We start from the raw sequence: 12,949 nt of genomic DNA on the forward strand, positions 1-12,949 counted from the left end.
ACAAAGTGAGACCTTGTCTCAAAAAACAATAACAACAACAACAACAAAAACTATCTTCACCCACCACATCCAGCACCCAACTAGGTTTGAATGCTCCTTAAATCTCTATGACTAATCTAATGCTGCTTCTCTACCTGTCATTCTCTGCTTATACTTCAAGGGTGAAATAATGAAGCTTCTTTCTGACTCAACCCATTTCTCTATCAAACTTCGTATCTCCCTCTTCTCAATGTCTGCTAATGTGTCCAGCAGTATAACAGCCATTTCACATATGCGATGTTATTTATCCAGTACAACAACTCTGTGGTGGTTTTTTAACAGAGCAAACAGTATATGAAATGTTAAGGGTCTTACCCAAGTTCTTACTGACAGCAATTGGCAAATTTAGAAATGGAACCAGTGACGATACGATTCTGAATTCAAGTCTTGGCACTGCAGTGTTTTGGTACTTTTTAAAAGTCTCCAAAGAAAACTATTTTCTTCTTCCTTTATATTATAATACTATGTATTCCCTTTTGAGTACAGTTACTGTAACCTCCTGAGACCTGAGACATTGCTGTATTCATTTCTATCCCCCATAGGGGTTTATACAGCCCTGAGCATACAGCGAATGCTTAATATTTGTTCAATTGAAATTATCTAAAGCACGTTCCAACTTCTAGTTCCTAAAAAGCCTGAGGCTTTACAGACAGGAGGTTAATGATCCTTGTTTTGTTTCTGTTTGGATGAGAAAAAGTTACCATGCCATTGAGCTGGTGCAGGCTGTGCCGGAGGGCGGGGCCGACCTTAGTTCAGTGCTGAACTCCAGTGCTGCTCCACTTCTTATGACAGCTGTTGGCATCTTCTTGCAGCTACTGTTGACAGTTATCACAAACAATCTGAGTCTTCATCTAGTTCAGTGTCTAATTCAAATCTTGCTAATGCCAACAAATAAATGACCTGTGCAGGAATCAGGCATAACCCTGCAGCTGGTGTGCCTAGATCTGGTTGGCTTTGCTCTGACCGTTTGCTTTGTTGCAGAGAACAATTTGGGAGTGTTACGGACAGTAGGCAAGGCGTGAATGATCAGCTGCACAAAAGACAGTGAAGTTCAAAGCCCAAACACAGATAACATTTCTTCAGATGTTCCATCATTTCAAGGTAAGCTGGAACTGGAGAATTTTGAAATATGATGTCAGGGACAAGCAAAAGGAAGTGGACTATGTGTACGGAGACTCAAAACTTGCATTCTAATGTAAAATTATTTAACTAGTTAATTAACTCAAGGCTAAGCAATTCTGGGCAGGGTCTTTCTCCCCTGTTTCCCTAAATGTCAAGGAGGAGAAAACATAATTGAATCTGTTGCTCTGTTTCTGCAAGTGTCGAAATGAAAGATTAAATCTCCTGTTTCTAGGCTCCCTTTAACTCTTACAGTTTGTAACTCCTCTCTCTGGCCAGATCATATAAAATGTTTCTAAATAATGAGGTCGACAACGTGACCAAGGAGCAAAGCCCCTTTGAAGGTTTCCTACACCCATTTATTCCCTGTTAAATGTTATGTTCAAACAAGACTTAGCTGTATCACATAAAATGCTTTCATTTCTGCCCCTCAAGTTGGGCAATTGGAATTAAGAGTCCTCTTTATGATACTGAATGCATATAATATATTGAACAGAGCTGACTTTTGTTTGCTTAACAAAAATAGTCATGTGCTTCCTCTCCCCCATAACAGTTACAAAAGTTCATCACGATCGTTAATAATGCTAGCGATGTCTAAAATTTATTGAGTGCTTACTATGCGCTGGTGACTGTGCTAAGAAGCTAAGGGACCGTATGAAGAATTTACATATGCTGGGGATGAATGGCTGAGAAGCGTCTCCGCAGTGTCAGTGTGGCCTCTTCAGGGAAGGTGTAGGTCCTTTCCATCACAGAGGAGGAGGTATTCTCTTATTGCTTTCCCCAGGACAGAGATTAAGGCGTTGGTTACATCCACTCATAGCCTCCCCAGAGAGGAATCCCCTCAGATTCTGCCTAAGCAAAATCTGCTATAGGAATACTATTAAACCTCAAACAAAGAGACATATATTCAATAAGTGAACTCTCAGAATCCACAAACTAGACAAACTCCAAGCACAGAGACATGTTACAAGAAGGTGATGCAGTGAACTTTAGGATTTTTTGAGTAAGGACAATGGATTACATATTAAGTTTTCTATTCCTCAAAGAAGAAATTCAGTACTGGTGCTAGGTACATTTTATGCCCACCTGGAGATTTTTTTTCTAAGGATCCCAACAATATATTCTAGAATCTTATTAGTAAAAGAAACTACAATAAATATATACATATGAGGTTGTATTAATTAAAAGTTTATTCTGTTGAGTGCATTTACAGAAAGATAATTAGCAGCTGTACTCCTGAAAAGCCGGAGGGTAAGCATAAGTGGTCGCCATGTCATCCTTTTCCTTTTTTTTTTTTTTTGTTTTTTGTTTTATTGAGATGGAGTCTCACTCTTGTTGCCCAGGCTGGAGTGCAATGACATGATCTCAGCTCACTGCAACCTCCGCCTCCCAGGTTCAAGCAATTCTCCTGCTTCAGCCTCCCAAGTAGCTGGGATCACAGGCATGCACCACCTTGCCTGGCTAATTTTGTATTTTTAGTAGAGATGGGGTTTCTCCATGTTGGTCAGGCTGGTCTTGAACTCCCAACCTCAGGTTATCCACCCGCCTCGGCCTCCCAGAGTCCTCGGATTACAAGTGTGAGACACCGCGCCCATCCCACGTCGTCCTTTTCTACAAGTACTTGGAAAATGACCTTCCACCCAAACAGAGGATTTAAGACTGGCCATTTCCTTCCAGCCTGAGTAAGAACCCAGTGCTTATAGATGGATTACAATTACAGTGAATATTATCTACCGTTTGTCTCTAAGGAGGAAAAACATGAAACGGTTCTCAGACGTGCACTTTTGCATTTTGAAATTTTAGTGCTGCAATTTCTTGGCTCAAAATATTTTAGCTGAGAAGAATATTTTCTCTGGTGTGGAAGCATCACCTATTGAACAATGTCAGAAGGAGAAAAAACTGGCTTTGTTGGAACTGGTTGTTCTACAGTGGCAGGCGTCAGGTTCAATTAATAGAGACCTAGCTTGAGAGCACACGCCCAATCTATATCATCATAACCTACCTGAAGCCTAAAGAAAACAGTGTCTAACCATTCCTAGAGGAGAAGGCTCTTCTTAGCTGACTTACCCTACAAGATCCTGCACCATATTAAGTGGAGCTTATTAAGTACACAACAAATACCCCATCTGCAAGCCATCTGCTTTTCAAGTCCAAATGAACTGTTCGTACGAAAAAGGTGCCAAGTAGCTTTCTAACTTTTACTTCTAGGTTTCCCCAGAGCTATCCAAAAGTAGGACTTTTCCTCCACCTGCTAACTCTTGTATCTAAATTGTTTCTAGAGACTTCTTGCGAGGGACTTTAAAATATGCTTTTTAGTTTTTACATCGGAAACATTCCAGAAGTTTCCCACCTCCTCCTTCCATCTCCTTCATAGGCATTAGGTTTTAAACAGATTAAACGTGGAGGTTTGATTTAATCAGATTGTTTCCTCTCGATATTTGGAAAAAAACCAAGCTGTTTCAATGGCGAATCAATGCATTACCACCTTAGAGCCACTTACAAAATCAAAACATATTTGTGCATCTGAATTCTTCACTGGCAGAGAACAGCTTGTACCCTCTCTATTGATTACATCCCTGTTACTATTGATTAAAACAAAAAACCACAGAGTATCACAACTTTCAGAAGGTTAGGGAGAATGGTATGGTTGAGTCAGCATTCCAAATCAGATCAAACAAGTATCCGGCCTACTGAGGAGATGCAGAATTTGGATTAGTCGCTGATGTCTAATTCAGTTTAGAGACCATTTTTTCAGAGTTCCCTATGAATCCAACTTAATAGCAAATAGAAAGACAAATTCACCCACAATATGGTTCTGGAGGACAACGAACCCAGCAGCGATGGGGCTTCGCTGGCTGCAGTTTAATGCTGTTAGCTGCTTCAGAGTCAAATTGAATACTGGTGGGACAAACTGCTGACACACAGCATATGCCCTAGAAGCTGACTGCTGGAATGAAAGGAACTCTAGCTAGACCACCAGGAAAATCAGGAAACAAGTGACAGCTCAAGCTGAAACAAAGTTTCATGTGGCCAGACCACCTGTGGGACAAACTGATGTATTTATTCTTGTCCAGAGAATCGCTGGATTTTACAGCTGCCAAGAACTTCAGCAATCATGACCTACTTCTCAGCATTTTTTACTGTTTTCTTTCCCTACATTTATCCGTTAAAATATGTCTTTTGCTAGTTTCTGTCCTGGGTTCTTAATTCACCAAGCACTCTTCCTCGGTAACTTTATCACTCTTACATGGATGACTCTCAAATGTTTATGTCCAGCTCTGACCTTTCTCCTGAGCTACAATCTCAGACATTTAACAGCCTGCTCGATATCTCCCTATTGATGCCTCAGTAGCACATTTAATTCAAGGGGGTGAATGAAAAGCAGCTCACTCTCTTCCCCAGTAAGCCCTTGCTTTGCCCTCTCATTACATGAGTAACAGCCCTGTGCTGCAGCCTCCTGGCACAATCATCCGAGTGTCCAGCCATCCGTCTCTCTTGCTCACGCCGCCTCTGCAATACTGCCCCAAGGTCCCCTCCTGGCCATGTCCTCACAATGCCCCTGTGGAGGCCTCAGACCCTCACCTGGGTCACTGCAACAGTCACGCTCTGACACCTTCTACTACCCAGCCCTCCACACCCTCTGGACAGAGTTATTTTTCTAGAACACAGCTCAGTTCTGATTGTGTTACTTCTGTGGTTGCAAAACTCAACGTTTCCTCCTTGCTTTGTAGATTCAAGTCCAGATTTCTCCAAATGACAGTTACCGGTGCCCATCACCTGACCTCAGTCTCCTTTCTTGCCTTATATCCCACTCCATCCCTGACATCTCCCGTTTCTCTCCTCCTCTTGGGCCTCACATGGGGCTCCTTAGAGAGGCCAAAATACAGGAATCTGGACCAACAATGCACAGGAAAGGCAAGACAAATCCATTCCAAATATACAAATAAATTTTCCATCATTAACACAAAAATAATTGAAAAAAATTAAAATTTAACCAAGATTATATCTTCATTTATCAAACTGGCAAAAATCCAAAAATGTGGTAACATGCTCTGTTAGTGAAGCTGCAAGGAAAGAGGTATCCTCAAGCACCACTGGTGGCAGCATACATTGGTAAATTTTTTGAAGGTGATCTTGACACATCTGTCAACATTTTAAGTGCACTTGCCCATGGTGATTGCTTGAGAAGAATGGCCACAATACTTCAGGCTTCCCTGCCCCCATCCCTCTGTGAGGTGCATTAGTTCATTTTCTCACTGCTATAAAGAACTACCCCAGACTGGGTAATTTATAAAGAAAAGAGGCTTAATTGACTCACAGTTCCACATGGCTGGAGAGGCCTCAGGAAAGTCACAATCACGGTGAAAGGTGAAGGGGAAGCAAGGCACGTCTTACATGGTGGCAGGCGAGAGAGACAGGAGAGAGACAGCGAGGGGGGAACTGCCACACACTTTTAAACCATGAGATCTCATGAAAACTGACTATCACTATCATGGGAGGGGGATGTCCCATATGATCCAATTAGCCCCCACCAGGTCCTTTCTTCAACACATGGGGATTACAATTCAACATGAGATTTGGGTGGGGACACAGAGCCAAACCATATCATAATGAAAGTGTCATTCATCTGGGGTAATACCTGAGGTTCATTTTCTCACGCCAAGGAAATCAAGGATGTGGACACACAAGGAGTGAGGTTGAGTGGAGGTTTAATAGGCGAAAGAAAGAGAAAAGCTCTCTCTCCTGTAGAGAGGGGCTCCAAGTGGGTCTTCTGGTCCATGGTGAAGTGCAGGGGTTTTTATAGATGAGCTTGAGGAGGCAGTGTCTGATTTACATAGGACACAAGAGATTAGTTGGGCCAGGTGTGCCGTTTGCACAGCATGTGAAGAAGTTTGCCACCCCACTCTAATCTTTTATCATGGAGATGGGTTCTGTACCTGGCCCCACCATGTTTCCCACTCTTTCACTGTACACGTGGTGACAAAGAAAAGGGAAGATGGTGCCTCCATGTTGAACATACCTGGCTTCCAGGTAACCTGTGGCACAGCTGTCAGCATTCACATGTGCAAGCTTCCAGCTTGCTTATCTATGTTTGCAACCCAATTTTTCAGGCTGCTCTCTGTTAGAAAAGAAATGATTTGGGGGCTGCCTTTTGTTAAGAGGGAAATTCTGCCAAGGACTCTCTTACCCTCACTATCTGCCTAAATAATTTCTTTTTAGCTCCTGTATCAATAAGCAGACACTGCATGAATATAATGTGAGTCATATCATCTGACTGCCTTTAAGATGGAATCTATTTCCCCTCCTCTTGAATCTGGGCTGGTCTTGTGACTATCTCTGCCCAATGGAAGGCAGTGGTGTGCCAGTTTTGAGGCTGGATCTCAAGATGTCTTGGGTGCATCTGCTCTCTCTGGACCCTGCCTTCTCTGTATGAACAAACCCAAACTAGCCTGCTAGAGGATGATCAGTACGTAGTCAAGTTACCTCTGTCTTTCCACCAATAGAAATCCAACCGTCCAACCACCAAACGTATGGGAGAGACCATCCTAGACTTGCCAACCCCAAGTCAATTTTTCAGTTGCCTGTAGGGACTGACCAAGCCCAGCCAATCTCAATGAAGCTTTGCCCATATCTGCAGAACCACCCAGCTGACCTGTAGATTTATTAATAATAAACGCTAAGTGCTTATTGTTTTAAGTCATCAAGTTATGAGGTGGCTGGTTATCCATAAATAGCAAACTGATCTACCCACTGAGGGAGAAATTCTGCTTCTAGAAATTTATTGTACAGAAATACTTGCACAACTACAAAATTACCATAGCTAAGGTTATTCACTGAAGCTTGTTTGTAACTTCAAAACAAAAGTAGTTTGGAAGCATCAGTAGAGAATTGTTCATTAAATTATGGTATTCCCATACAATGGACTACAATAAAACTGTGGAATCAGTTTACACAAGGAAGGCTCTGGGTGCACTCATGTAGACTATCTGCCAAGATATACTAGCATTTGCAAGCTAGTTTACACAGCAATGTTTATGACAAGCTACCATTTGTGTGGATAATAATAAAGCAATAAGTGTGTTTCATTGTATATACAAATAAGTTATTTCAAAAGATACCCAAGAAACTGAAATTTTTAGTTGCCTCTTGGCAAACAAATGGAGTGACTAGGAACAAGAGTTATAAAGATAACTTTTACTATTTTTTTTCTATCTTTTGAACATTGACCCAGATTAACATATTACCTGTTTAAAAAATAAATAATTATTCTAAGTAGCCCAAAAGACTTTGTACTTGGCTATATCTGGTCACTTACCAACATAGTTATCTCTGCCTGGATAGGACTTAACAATTTTGTTAAGAGATTGTTTAATAATAAAAAAAACATGTGGCCTGTGCAAAAACCACAGAAACTAGCAGGACCTTTTAACATCCTCTGGTGCCATACTTGTCTCAATGCACATCCAAGTTATCTGGTCACAGGGCCTCTTCTGGGCCCTCCACTGTAAGAGGGAGCTCTTTATAGTACCCAGGTAAAAGAACTGAAAGAAAAATGCATGTTTCTAAAAAACAAGTAATTTTATTAAAGTTATTTCCTTATAGAAAGAGCATTGTGGGTGAAGACATTGTCACTGCACTACTTTTTAATTGTGAAGAAATCACAATGATCAGAGGAGAGTTAAATAAATATTGTTACATCTGAAGAATGAAATAGTGTGTAATTTTTAACACCATGGAAAACTGTATACCATTATATAAAACACAAAAGATAAAGGTACAAACTTGTCTATCCAGTAAGCTATCAACTACATGAGAAGAAAAAAAGCCTTGAAGAAACAAAAAGACCTGAAAAGAAATATAGCAATATAGTGACAGTAATTGTTCATATTTGTTTCTCTTCCTACTTTGTATTAGTTCCTAAATTTTCTATAACATTTACACAATATTTTTAAATTAATATATAGTAAAAATGATAAACATAGAGTAAGTTTGCCAACAATCTATTATGTCTGATTACAAGATACAAAGAAGTAAATAAGAAATAACATTAATTGTAATAATCAAGATACGCTAAATGCTTTAACCGACAAGCCCAACACCTAAAAGAGATTTTTTCTTGCCCACTTACAATTCAGCACAGGTAGGGAGGAGGTTCTCTGCTCCATGCAGTGACTGAGAAACCAGGCTCCTTGCAGCTCCCAGCTCTACCTTACTCAAGGTCCTGAGAGTACTCTTCATTCACCTCCTAGAAGAGGAAACAGCAGGAGGAGCACATTTGGAAGTGTGTTATGGCCCAGGCCTGGATGCGGCCTGAACCTCCCAGGCCACACTCCATGGCTACAGTTCAGCATGTGGCCCCATCTAACTGCAAGGGACACTGACCAAGTCCTGTAGCTATGTGCCTAGGGAAAGAAACAGCAGCCATGGCAGACTTTGAGCCTGTCTCTGACATAATCATTGAAAGGTTCATAGAAAAAGAGAACTTTGAGCCATTTCTTAAAAGTTGGGAATGACATAAATTGGGGAAAAAATAGGAAAGAAGATTGGCTGGATAGCTTGGCATGACAAGGGCAGAGAAAGATAATTAGGTAAATCACTTTCAAGAGAACAAAGAAAAGAAAAAAGAGCTATTAGAAGACCAACCTTAATATTTTGTACTTTTCATCAAAGTTAGAAAAACTTGCTTTAGCATCTAGCAGGGCTGAGTTCCACTTTTAACTCTACCTCTCATCTCTGCATGGTCTTGGACGAATTATGCATCAAAACCTAGAATTCTTGAGTGTAAAATGAAGGTAATAATGCCCAGCTTAAATATTATGGTATAATGTTAATAAAATACATAGGATTAATTCAACAAATGAGAGACCTTGCCATTAGATATTTTCATAGTGCAGAGTCAATTCTGATTCACATTTTTTTCTAAAATGTAGGACATTTTAAATATCTTAAATCTATTCCTCATTCATCATTCTCTACTTTAAACAATAAACAAACCAGGACAAAAAATAATTATTTTCCACTTCAGTAAACAAAAGATGAATTATTGAGCACATAAAATGAACATATTTGACTTATTAAAAAATGGCTGAATCAGATAATAATTATGAACGTATTTATTCTACTTACATTACATGGTTTCATGCAATTGAATGACCACTTCTTTAATTAAGGGATTTTCAGTATTTCTTAGTTTTTTTGATCATTTATTAGCACAACATAAGACTGAACGGGGGGGGGCTGATAACAAAAAGAAATTCTCACCGGGTTCTTTAAGAACGTTTCACAACGGTTTTGGGCCGGGCGGGCTGGCCCTCAAGCCTGTCAATCCCAGCCCAGCTTTGGGCAGGCCGGCAGACGGGCTGATCACGAGGGTCGGGAGGATCGAGACGCATCCTGGCTAACACGGCTGAAACCCCGTCTCTACTAAAAAATACAAAAAAAAAAAAACTAGCCGGGGCGAGGCGGTGGGCCGAGTGCCCAGCCCTGTGGGTCCCAGCTACTCGCGGAGCGCCTGAGCCCAGGAAAGGTGCCTGAACCTGGCAGGGCGGAGCTTGCAGAGAGACTGAGATCCGCCCACTGCGAGCGCGCGAGCGCGCGGAGACAGAGCCCAGACTTCCTCTCCAAAAGAAAAAAAAAAAAAAACTTCTCACAATGTCAAACAACACGGGAAACATCAGGAAAAAAAAAGAGGAAAATCATTCTAAAATATTTTCTTACTATAACTTTTGCCATTTAAACTCACATCATCAGTTTTATTTCATGACTTGTCATCAAATGTTCTTTACTTTCTCTGATGCTTCATTTTGGCCATTCTCAGAGACTTTGGGAATCAAAACTTTCTGGGTCCCAGACAGATGGTAATAAACGCTTCTGCCCTTTCCCTGACTGATGCCTTCTTCTAGGGGCTGTATTAGTCTGTTTTGATGCTGCTGATAAAGACATACACCAGACTGTGTAATTTATAAAGAGAAAGAGGTTTAATGGATTCACAGTTTCCAAGTAGCTGGGGAGGCCGTATCATGCTGGCAGAAAGTAAAGGTACATCTTACTTGGTGGCAGGTAAGAGAGAACTTGTGCAGAGGACCTCCCTTTATAAAACCATCAGATCTCATGAGACTTACTCACTATCACCAGAGCAGCATGGGGAAGACCTGCCCCCATGATTCAATTACCTCCCACCCGGTCCCTCCCACCACACCTGGGAATTGTGGGAGCTACAGCTCAAGATGAGATTTGGGTGGGGATAGCCAAACCATATCAGGGACTTCACCACCTGCTCCATGCCTAGTGCTGTGGTGGACCCTGGAGCAAAGATGAAAACCCTGATTCTCTGCCTGAGTGATCACATCCAGAGAAGGGAACTCAGGCAGCTATAAATCAGTGTAGGTGATACCTTGTATGCAGTCAAGGATCTGACCCAACCTCAGGGAATTAGGGAACTTTCTCTTTGATTTCTTGTAAGTACAGTATTTATGCCTCGCTGTTTATGCAACAGTAACAAAAACCTGAAACTGGGTAATTTGTTAATTTTTGACACGGAGTCTTGCTCTGTCGCCAGGCTGGAGGGCAGTGGCACGATCTCGGCTCACTGCAAGCTCCACCTCCCAGGTTCCCGCCATTCTCCTGCCTCAGCCTCCCAAGTAGCTGGGACTACAGGTGTGCGCCAGCATGCCCGGCTAATTTTTGTATTTTTAGTAGAGACGGGGTTTCACCATGTTGGCCATGATTTCAATCTCTTGACCTTGTGATCTGCCCACCTTGGCCTCCCAAAGTGCTGGGATTACAGGCGTGAGCCACCACACCCAGCTGAAACTGGGTAATTTGTAAAGAACAGAAACACATCTCTCACAGTTCTGGAAGCTGAGAGTCCAAGAGCAAGGCCTTGGTAGGTACAGTGTCTGGTGAGGGCCCATCTCTCCCTCCAAGATGCTGTCTTGTTGCTGTGTCCTCCAGAGGGAAGGGATGCTACCTCCTTACCTGGAGGAAGGGGCTGCAGGGGAAAAGGCCCAATGCCACGTGAGCCTCTTTATCAGAACCTTAATTCCATTCAGGAAGGAGAGGCCCTCATGAACTCATCATCTTTTAAAGGCCCCACCTCAACACTATTGCATTGGCCATTATGCCTCAACACGCAAATTTTGGAGGGGACACGTTCAAATCATAGCAATTTATAAACATAAACTACCCTCTTGTTTATGCCATAGAAGAGAGAGGAACCTAAAATAAGGGAAAACACAAGCAAAGGAGAACTGCTCTGTGCACTGCCTTGTTTGAGAGCTCTGTTTGCTGGAAAGGCCCTTGGAACTGACAGTGTTAGTAGCCTGAAGAGGCTACTTGAAGGGGCTGGAACCAGCCCCCAGGGTATAAGTTAATATATAGCCACATTGCTCTCTAGGTACAAGAAAACAATCATGGTATCCAAGTTGCACAGAAACACAATCCTTCCCTTACAGAATTCTGTTGAGTGCATGCCTCCTAAGGATGGAAGCCTTCCCACTATGACAGCCATGCAAGCCACGGCCCCCAGCAGCCATGCACAAGCTTGCCTATGGGAAAATCAAATGAAACGGAACCCGTGGCTGAGGCTTTCTTGGAAACGAAATGAGTGTCTGGGAACAAGAAGCTTTAGATTTACAGTGATCTTTTTTTTTAATGTTTCACATTGTGATGTTCAAACTTTTGCACCTGTGGTGATGTGAAAAACCATGTTAAGCCTTCACTACATGCCAAGACTTGAACATTGATTTTTAAGACTCAGCAAGTGAAATCTGGTTCCTAAATGTCTCAATTCTATTTCCACAGCTAGAAACACCCAGAAAATAGGAGGCCCTTTTGCAAATCACTCAGAAAGGTGTTTGAAACTGAGGTGATAGAGACCAGCAGGAAGAAAGGGGAAAGAGGGTTTACCTGGAAGGAAAGACTTAAGGAAGATGTGGAAATTATACCCCGAGATAAGGGCAAAACAAGGTAAATAAGGGTAAACAAGGAATTCCATTCAGGTGCTGAAATCACCGCAGACATTTACTGGGCTCTGACTGTCAGGCATTGTTCTAGCCAGGTTATAAGTATTCATTCCATTTAGTCTCACCTGGCTAATGAAATGGATACTATTGACCAGGCACAGTGGCTCATGCCTCTAATCCCAACACTTTGGGAGGCAGAGGCCGGCAGATTACCTGAGGTCAGGAGTTTGAGATCACCCTGACCAACATGGTAAAACCCCATCTCTACTAAAAATACAAAAATTAGCCAGGCGTGGTGGCAGGCACCTGTAATCCCAGCTACTCAGGAGGCTAAAGCAGGAGAATCCCTTGAACCCAGGAGGTGGAGGTTGCAGTGAGCTGAGATTGCGCCACTGCACTCCAGCTTGGGAGACAGAATGAGACCCTGAAAAAAAAAAAAAGAAAGAAAGAAAAAAGAAAAGAAAAGAAAAGAAAAGAAAAGAAAAGAAAAGAAGAGTCTAGGTGGGGGTGGCTGATGCCTGTCATTCCAGCACTTTGGACAGCCAAGTCAGGTGGATTGCTTGAGCCCAGGAGTTCAAGACCAGCCTGGGCAACATGGTGAAACCTTGTCTCTACAAAAAGTTAAAAAATTAACTGGGTGTGGTGGCATGTGCCTGTAGTCCCAGCTACCTGGGAGGCTTGAGGTGGGAGGATCACTTGAGCCCAGGAGGTTGAGGCTGGAGTCAACCATGATTGCCCAGCCTCTGTGAAAGAGAGAAAGAGAGAGAGAGAAAGAAAGAGAGAGAGAGAGAGAGGGAGAGAGAGAGAGAGAGGGAGAGAGAGAGAGA

At 42.2% G+C, this 12,949-nt stretch overlaps 1 long non-coding RNA gene across 4 annotated transcripts in view; it reads right to left on the minus strand.

The window, feature by feature from the left end:
- Nucleotides 1-12,949, minus strand: part of LOC108528539 (uncharacterized) — a 61,454-nt gene that overhangs the window by 17,897 nt on the left and 30,608 nt on the right. For 3 of the 4 annotated variants that reach the window (XR_001885180.1, XR_001885179.1, XR_001885182.1), the window contains exon 4: nt 8,288-8,404. This is a non-coding gene — a long non-coding RNA (uncharacterized LOC108528539). Of the gene's footprint in view, nt 1-740; nt 855-8,287; nt 8,405-12,949 lie in introns of all 4 variants that reach the window. The other variant, XR_001885181.1, reaches the window with a different exon arrangement.

This window comes from Rhinopithecus bieti, unplaced genomic scaffold (genome assembly GCF_001698545.2).
Source record: "Rhinopithecus bieti isolate Rb0 unplaced genomic scaffold, ASM169854v2 scaffold_5477, whole genome shotgun sequence".
Lineage (NCBI taxonomy): Eukaryota > Metazoa > Chordata > Mammalia > Primates > Cercopithecidae > Rhinopithecus > Rhinopithecus bieti.